Source organism: Falco biarmicus, chromosome 1 (genome assembly GCF_023638135.1).
Source record: "Falco biarmicus isolate bFalBia1 chromosome 1, bFalBia1.pri, whole genome shotgun sequence".
Lineage (NCBI taxonomy): Eukaryota > Metazoa > Chordata > Aves > Falconiformes > Falconidae > Falco > Falco biarmicus.
The window spans coordinates 2,552,595-2,561,243 of NC_079288.1; the positions used below are offsets into that span (position 1 = coordinate 2,552,595).

General features: G+C 44.1%; 1 long non-coding RNA gene across 1 annotated transcript; it reads left to right on the plus strand.

The window, feature by feature from the left end:
* Positions 1–2,868: 2,868 nt before the first annotated feature.
* Positions 2,869–5,269, plus strand: LOC130143655 (uncharacterized). Its single transcript, XR_008819826.1, has 2 exons — positions 2,869–3,273; positions 4,922–5,269. It is a non-coding gene; the product is annotated as an uncharacterized LOC130143655 (long non-coding RNA).
* Positions 5,270–8,649: the final 3,380 nt, after the last annotated feature.

Below are 8,649 nucleotides of genomic sequence, written 5' to 3' on the forward strand. Positions count from 1 at the left end.
GAACCCACCCGCTGCAGGGCTCTGCTGTGCTGGGTGGCTGCTCCCAGGCATGTGGGTGCGACTAGGGAGGATGTTGGTGAGGTCAGTGTGCTGGTCTGGTGAAGCGAAGACCAGCTCCGTAGTGGTGCTGTTGTGATTGCTCATTGCGAAACACAAAATCAAGCAAACAGCCTGAAGGCTGTAAACCCCAATCCAGGATCAAATCCTAACATCCCTTGTAGCTTTTCCCCTCTTGGCTTCCTACACATTATATCTGCTCGTTAGCCACAGGGGCGCAAAGCACCCTGCAGGTCCCTGAATCTTACTGACGAGTGCACTGGCCTCCTCGAATTAGCACAAATGAGTTTTGCAAAAAGCAAACAGTTTTTGCTTAAAAAACAAAAACAAAAACAAAAACAACCACACACCAAAAAAAAACCAAAAAAAGCTTGTAAAAAACAAGCCACTGTATGTCTTCAGCTGCAAGAAGTGATCAGGTTAAGAGTATTGGTAAAGCACTCTATAAAAGCAGCATTGACCTATACATACTCCACAGTCTCAAGGTATAGAAATATGTGTGTGTGTATGTGCATATACATACATGTTGTGTACACACAAACACACGGCAGTGGGCTAGAGGGGTGCATGGGAAATGCTGGCAGTTCAAGGGTTAAAGGGCAGCTGATGCTTTATGGAAAACTTCTTAAATACCCTATTTATAACGGGTCTGTCAGAGGTCAGGTTTTTCTGTGTTTTACTTCCCTGGGTGTATTTTTATGTGTAATATTTTGTCACTTTGCATAATATTTTGTCACTTTATACCTGCGAAGAAACTGGCCTCAATAGAGAAGGTTTGGGAGGTTTAGGACAATTTAGGAGTGTGATGAACCCTCCTGCTTTCTGGTGCTCGGGGACTGCTTATCCTCCGCGCTCACTCGCTGGAGACAGTTTTGGGTTTTCGTACAAAAGAGTGCAATAGCTAATATTAATTGGGGGTTGTGTAGCTCTGTGAGAATTATTACAGCTCTTCTGAAGGAGGGTGTGCGTGCCTGACGTTAGGTTCTAAAATGCTGCCAAACATTCATACCCACCTTACCTGTGCTTTTTCCGCAACTGTCAGTGTCTTGCCATATAACAGGGATGGCAGAGGGGAGATTTACCCACCTGGTGCTTCTGCTGTGGAAGTAGACAGTGGGCTCTGAAACAAGCTGAGCTTTAAACAATTGACGTGCCAGCATTTGTCATTTTGATAGGTATAAGGGAAAGATCCGGAAACAATCGCTGTAGAAACTTGTAACACAAAACCTGGTAATCAAGTGTTATCTTCTCCTCTGAACGCTGGGAGATTCGCTAGATGTGTTTGATAGAAATGTCACTCTACTAGGACAAACCAGGTGGGATCCCCCTATCTAAAACAAATGATAAGCATGGAGAAACCATGGGTAATCTGCAGATAATCCAGGTATTTCAGGTGTCACCTTCTCCCAGAGAAACGGTTCCCACATTTAGCTGTTCCCTAAGGGTCTGGCTGACTGCCTGTGTGCTGTGTTTTCAGGCTTTCTCCTTTCCACCATCCTCGGCTGAACGTCCCCTTGGGAATCCTCCAGCCGCTTTTCTCCATGACCTCCTCAGTGGGTGACATTGTCCAGCAGCAGTGGCCACTGTGCGTGTCGGGGGCTGGGTGGCAGAGCATCGCACGGAGTGCTGCGTGCCGTGCCGGAGCAGGCAGGGCTGTGTGCAGCATTAGCACAGCTTTTGGGCTTGGGTTTTCCTTTTTTTTTTTGATGTTTCAATCTGTGTAGCTTTTTAGTTTTAGAGCTCTTCAGATCAAAGTGGGATTTGAATGATTGCTGTGAGTCTGATTGTTAAATATTGAAGAACCCAAAATATTTCCACTATGATTTTTTTGAGGTTTGTTTTCCTTTTTCTTCTCTCTTTTTTAAGACATAGGAACAAGGAAAAGAACAAAACATTACTCTTTGTGTTTTACTCCAAAATTAAAATTCCTTTGGAACATTTCAAGCAAAACGAAGATTATTCCATTCCACTTTTAACTGGAAGAGCAATTAAGACGCCCAGTTGCACTCGATTTAAAAGCATCTCTTGAATCAAGCTTAGCTGAGGCCGTGATTAATTGTGGAGACTTTGGGGAGCCTTGAATGTGCCCACGATGAGTTTCCAATGCACACCACGGACCTTTGCGCAGCTCTGCTTGCTTGGGCATGCATGCAGTTTGTGCAGGGTTTGCATTTTTGCTGCCTTGGAGCTTTCCTTTGAACATTCCTTCCAGGATCTGTCCCCTGACACATTCTGTCCTATGGCTTAGCTAATGCTGCTAACCAATAAAAACTACTTGTCGGGGGGTGGGGTGGGGGTCTTCCCCACCCCGATGCTCTGCTGACATTTTCGTGCGTTACTGTTTTATTGAGGTACCCGGGAACTTTGATTTTGCAAAGGTAAGAGTTTGTGTGGCTGAAACTCAGGAGAAGAGTCTCACAAAAAATGTTTTCCAGCATAAGAGAGGGTGATTGGAGAGGGGGTGAGGGGACTTAGGGCAATGCCAGAGCCTTTTCCTCAGATCATCTGCCGTGGAGAGGTTGTGGCTGGTCCCTGGTGCTCTGAGACAACCTGACCTCTGCGAGCAGAGCAGGGTGGGGGCAGGGCGGTGAGAGGCACCGGTCGGTCTGCGCGCGGGGCACGTGCTGGTGTCACGGGCTGGTTTAGCTAATGCAATGTTTGCTTGCAGACAAAAAAATTCAACAGCACATGCATTTCAGACTAAATCAGATAAAAGCCATTAGTGGAACTGCCTGATATTTTCAGAGATGTAAGGATAGGTTAACTGCAGCTTAGGAAAAGTACAGGATGACACTTTAATTGTGATTTATATTTCAGTTTCAGAAATAAGTTTGAAAGCGATTCTGTATCCTGGCTGGCAGTTATGCCAGGGATCGAATCCAGTCCTGACCTCTCCACAAGTTATACAGCCGAGAGACAAACACAAACGGCCAAGTTAATGTTTAAGGGCTAGAAAGCAGTGATTCTCTTCTGTCAATTGGTTTTGATATGGGCAGAACAGGAAGGAGAGATTTCCTGCTTTAACATTTGACAGAGAGGGAAAAAAAGCCAACCATCTTTAAAAAGCAATGCTAAATAATGTTAACGATGTTCAGAATGATGTTTGGTTGATTGTCAGCTTTTGTGAAGATAATCTGAAGACTGATGTGGCTTTGACTGTTTGATTTTGAAGCCTAAAGAGGAAGGAATGGAAAAGCCCATCCTGGGGAGGAAGAGGTAAGATGAGAGAGCATCCCCGAGGCTGGATATCAATACTGTGCTGGAACATGGTCAACAAAAGCCTCAAAATTTAAGGGGGTGATGGAGATTCTGTGCTGAATCTGCCATATACCTTGATCTGCTCTTGAATGGGAGAGTGACGGCTCTAAGCATCCTGCAGACAGGAAAGGTTTCTGAAGAATTTGAGTGACACTACATATGCATAAATATATTTATAGTTGTTGGGGAATCTTTTTCTTTAGTTTGGGGGTTTGTGATTTTGTTTGGTTGCTGGTTTGTTTTGGTTTTTTTTTAATTGCTCAAAAGTGTTTGGAATATAAATGTAAAGAAATTCCTCACAAAAAGAATAGCTGTCAACAGAGGATCAGTGCCAAGGAATTAATGAAAATTATATTGGTCAGCTCAAGAGACAGTGAGATGCAGGATGCCAGTTGTCTAACTTTCTCTTCATGGTCAGATTTTCTATCTTATTTTCTGGGTTTCATATATTTAGATTAAAGCTTTCTCTAGTATAGTCTTGTGTTAATGCAAGAGACCCAAAGTCTATGACAATAAAACAGGAACATTTAATGCCATTCCGATTCCTGACAGTTTCTTAATACTGCTTATCCTGCCTTCCCTTTCAAGATTTAGTCATCCTAGATTTCCTTCCAAATGTGAATGAGGTGGCTTAAATCAACCGTAAATTATGCTTCCACTTATTATTTGCTTGCTAATCAGGATGGAAATAAAAAGAAGTTGGTTGTCAGCCGGGACTCTTTCCCACAATATCCAGGAAAGTATCAGTACTAGGCAATTTAACAACAAAAGGAAACCAGATTGCACCTTGAGGAAGAAAGAAATAACCTGCTAGCCAGGAAGAATAGAGGAACATAGATTCTTGCCAAATAAGCTTAAAAGGAGTGGGGGGAAAAAAAAAAAAGAAGAAAAAAAAAAGATGCTAATAATTAAGAGGGTCTGTGAGTGAAGCTGGTGAGGACAGAACTGTCACGCTTCCTGTTAGTAAATACAAAGAATAGACGTTAATAGGGCTCCAGGGGAAAGCAATAGCTTGGGAATAGCCTTGGGAAGAAAGACAAACATACACAGAGGATGCAAAAACAGTGTGAAAAGTGATTCATGGGGACTCGATACTATTTCTAATTGTTAAGGCTTTATTGTATTAATGCATTCCTACAAACTGAACAAAGACTTGATTTCAAAGTGTTTTGAATTGCACGCCCGGAGCTGGCCAAGGCTACGGGGAACACCTGCTGCAGCCTGCAGAGTAGCAGCTCACCAGGAGCAAACTGGAAAAAGTTTGGATGAAGGTTAAGGCGTGTGCAGATAGCCGGGAGAGCCGGGTGACTTAATCTGGATATCTGATACAAGCCCTTTTTTAAATATTACATTAGCACATGCAAAAGCATGGCCGTGCTTAACATGACTTGAGATGAAATGTGTGTTAACTTCCAGCTACAGGATGAAGGGAGTGCAGCGCCTGGAGAACTGTCACTGGAGAGCCAGGCTGGTTTATGGCTTGGCTGGTATTTGTTTCTGTCTCCACAGACTACAGCTTCTTCAGCCACATTTTATGTATCTCTTAAAATGAATGTGCCAGGACCACCACAGGTCAGAATAAAAATCAATGCTGTCTTCCAAACAGGAAAAAGCTCTGTATTTAGAGAAGCAGCTCCTAATCCAGTGTAAAACCAGGGTGGACACTCGTTCAGTCTCACTGTGCCAAGGTGACCAGTGCTGGGGCTCGGCGGGATCCCTGCCTTTGGATCTGATCTGGATTCTGAATCTCCTGAGTTCTTGGACTCGTGCTCCTCAGCCACGTTTATCCTTTTGCTATGCTGGATTTTCATTGTCAACACAGTTTGTGTAACAAAGACTGCATAACTCATATCTGCAATGACATGTAAGTTCTCAAGGAGTTACAAGGAAAATCTGTCTTCATGGAGTTCATTTCAGCTGTACTAAAGTATAAGAGCTAGAACTCAGAACCCTGCTTGCTGCTTGGCCATGTGATTCAGGCATGAGCTCCTTGGGAAAATGGGAGCTTTTTGTGGTCATTAGTTGAGGTTTTGAGCATTAACCTCTATTACAACTTTAAACAATTTATTTTATGGATCATATCTATCTTACTTTTTTGCCTATGTTGCCAGCTGACTTCTATGAGCTGACTAGCAAGAAAAATCAGGATGGCACATACTGTTAGTTAAATGTCAGGGATTAAAGGCATGTGATTGATATTTAGTCCAGTAGTCACGAACATAAATGAATATTCAGATTGAAGCACATGCAATATTTTAGAAGCTTTCAGTGATCTGGGAGTTTGTATTTGTTCATTAGTAATGGTATGTTTAGGAAAGCAAAGGACCTGTCTTGGCAAGTAATCTGTGAGTAAAGACACATGCCAGCAGCTGGGGAAAAGTTCTCAGGGTGGGAGGGAAGGGATTCAGGATTGTACGCTAGAGTACAATCTTCTCTGCTTTGTCTAGTCTGATTACAAATGATTCAAGTAATGAAGTTTCTACTATTACTCCTGGGAAAAATCTGTGGTTTTGTATTACTCGTGACTTGCGCCATTCTTTAAACCAGGGGGTGAGGAATGTTCATCATTCATATTTTATTAGTGTTCTCTGAACTGTCAACATTTACATTTAAAAGCGTGAAAAGAAAAACACTGGGAAATTGTTTTCAGGAACAATGCCACTGAGACACATATGTGCATTTATACGTGCACACAGTAACCCCTTACGTATATTGATGCACTTGTCTGTCCAGACCCCATAGATACAGTTGTCACTCCTGCCTGGAGATTTTTAAGTCAAAGTGAGGCAGCCTCACAAAAGCTGACTCAAATGTGACGAATTCCTACCTGCCCCATTTGTAACTGCTTCTGAAGCTTCCTAGGAAATGCAGCAGGTCAGAAAAGGTGTCCTTCACCCCCACTGCCCCCAGCATTTGAACTCATCTTCATGCCTCCTTTGGGATAACTGATGGAAAGAGCAGTGTCTGGACCGACATCCACCAAACTTCCTTCAAGGAGCAGCCCTCTTCTCTGACATTTGGCTGTGGGTTGGTTCCCAGAAGGGCACTGTAACCCACAGGTATCCCAACACTGACAGGTTCAGGACTCATTTTAAAAATACTGATGACATCTGTGTCTTTTGAAAATCATGCCTGTTAGTACCATCTCCCCATACCTCCCTGACCTGCCACTGACAGGTATGGAATGAACCTAATTAGGAAATCCAACATTAAAAGGTTGGAAGGCACCACAAACAGGAACGCCACACCCCAGAATGACTCCCCAGCCATGACTGCAACAGTCAAACACTCTGGCCACCTTTATGTAAGGATGACGTCTTCCCAGCATCAGTTGCCTTTCACTCCAGCTCTCGGTGCTGAACGAGTGGAGTGCTTTGGGAGCACTTGCTTCCCAGAGCTGCCCCTTTTCCTCTCCTCCCTGCTCTCCCTCCAGTGAGCTGGCTGGACTCTGGACCAGAGGACCTGCCCGCTCCAGCCGCGGGCCAGGGTTGGCTGCCAGGGCGTTACCAGCGTGTGCCTGTGGGCTTGCTTTGCTTTTTATGCTTTTCCTTCAGAACCAGGGCGATGGCCCAGATGGACTCCAGAGCCACCCAGTACATCCATCCAAGTGCACAGTGGGAAATATAAGTGGTCCCAGTCCCACGTGGCTCCTTCCCAGAGGGCTTAAGTAACTGGTTTGGCTGATTTCCTTAATTGTATCATCTTTCTTGTTGGGGCAGCTGAATTAAAGCAAGTACACTAAATGTCATGCTGCTCGCCACATAACAAGCTGTGGGTACATTCCTGCTTTTGGAAAAGCAAGGGATACACAGGAGTGAGTGAGAAATGCTCTGTTAGCAGGTTTGATTAGCTGCTATCTTCCTGTTTGGCATAAGAATACTGAAGTCCTGGAGGCACTCAGCCTGCTGGAATGAACTGCTGTGTTAGCTTTCTGTTATGGCTGATCAGCTTGTTTCCAGCTTGGACATTGAGAAACAACTTTGTTGCTTGTTTTTAAAATAGGCAATCTTGCCAGAGCTTTTATTTCTCTTCTACAGAATCTCTTTTGACCCCTCTGATATTTTTTTTCTGTGTTCCCACTATGACGAGTGGCACGCTATTATCTTTTCTTGCCTTACATTGAATTGCTTATAGGCCAGCAGCCCTTCACATAGCTCAGAGGTGGCAGAGCTGACCTCTGCACAATTAACTCAACAGGTCCAAACTCCATAAGGCATCTCTGCTTTAGAGGACATAAGAAAGAAACACTGTGGAAAAATAAAATCAGTTGTAGGAATTGGAGGAGAGGCACTGAGCAGGAAAAGTAGTGCTGCTCGGTTCTTCAGTTGATGGAAAAGGATTGCTGATGTGTTAACCTGAATTGATAATCATGATTTTGGGTTAGCATCAAATTCCGGTTGCTTGCTTCCCCAAAATTTCTTGGGAGAAAAAGCAGTCTGCTTTTGTGCCAGTATGATTGGTTGCGCATCTCCAACGGAGACCCCTAAGAAAGCAAACTGTTTACGACCTTCAGCTGGACAGAAGCCAAAGTTTATGGCCCATGAAAAGTTGAAGCCACGATGACACTGACACATTGGGTCCGCCCCAAGTCCACTGCAGAGACAGTAACATGGCTAGAGAAGCACAGTGCCTTTGGCTGCATGGATATGCTTGAGTCAAGTTAAAAATACATTTAAAAGTCCTGCCGGGTCAGGGCTTGAATGAGACGATGCAATTTGTTCTGCAGCCTGATGACACACCATCAGAACCAGGACCATCTCGGGCGGTGCTCAGCTGGTGCTGAGCCAGCTGATGATGTCAGGTTAAATATGAGCGTTATTGCACAAAATGCAGTGAATATGAGAGCTGATGAGTCAAATCAGGTCTGACAGCTGAAAGTGAGAAATGCTCCCTTGTGCTTTTGCAACTGTCAATCTCTTATTTATACAGAGTGTATAAATGCAGGATCTGTGGATATGGCTCTTTATTAGTACAGGGCTTGGCCTGGCAGTGGCCACGGCTGGGACAGCCTGGGTTTGCTTTAACACAGGTATCCAATATTAGGGCTTTCTGGGGGGGTGTGACCTTCTAGGTTTTGTCAGATAAGGCAGAATTCTTGAAACAAATCTTTCCATAGCAACATATGGTTTGGGGAAAATACCATCTGATAAAAATTTCCTGGATGGAAATGCTCCTTAAAACTAGAAAAAGAGCAAACCCACAGTCTGTGGTGGTTATGGCCCTCCTGTGGGATGCAAAAGCCTGGTAGAGGAAACACCTATGGATCATCCTGTATTTCAAATGATTACCTTAACTCCCAGGCTGCTCCTCAGTCCCTGCTCTGCTCGCTGCCCT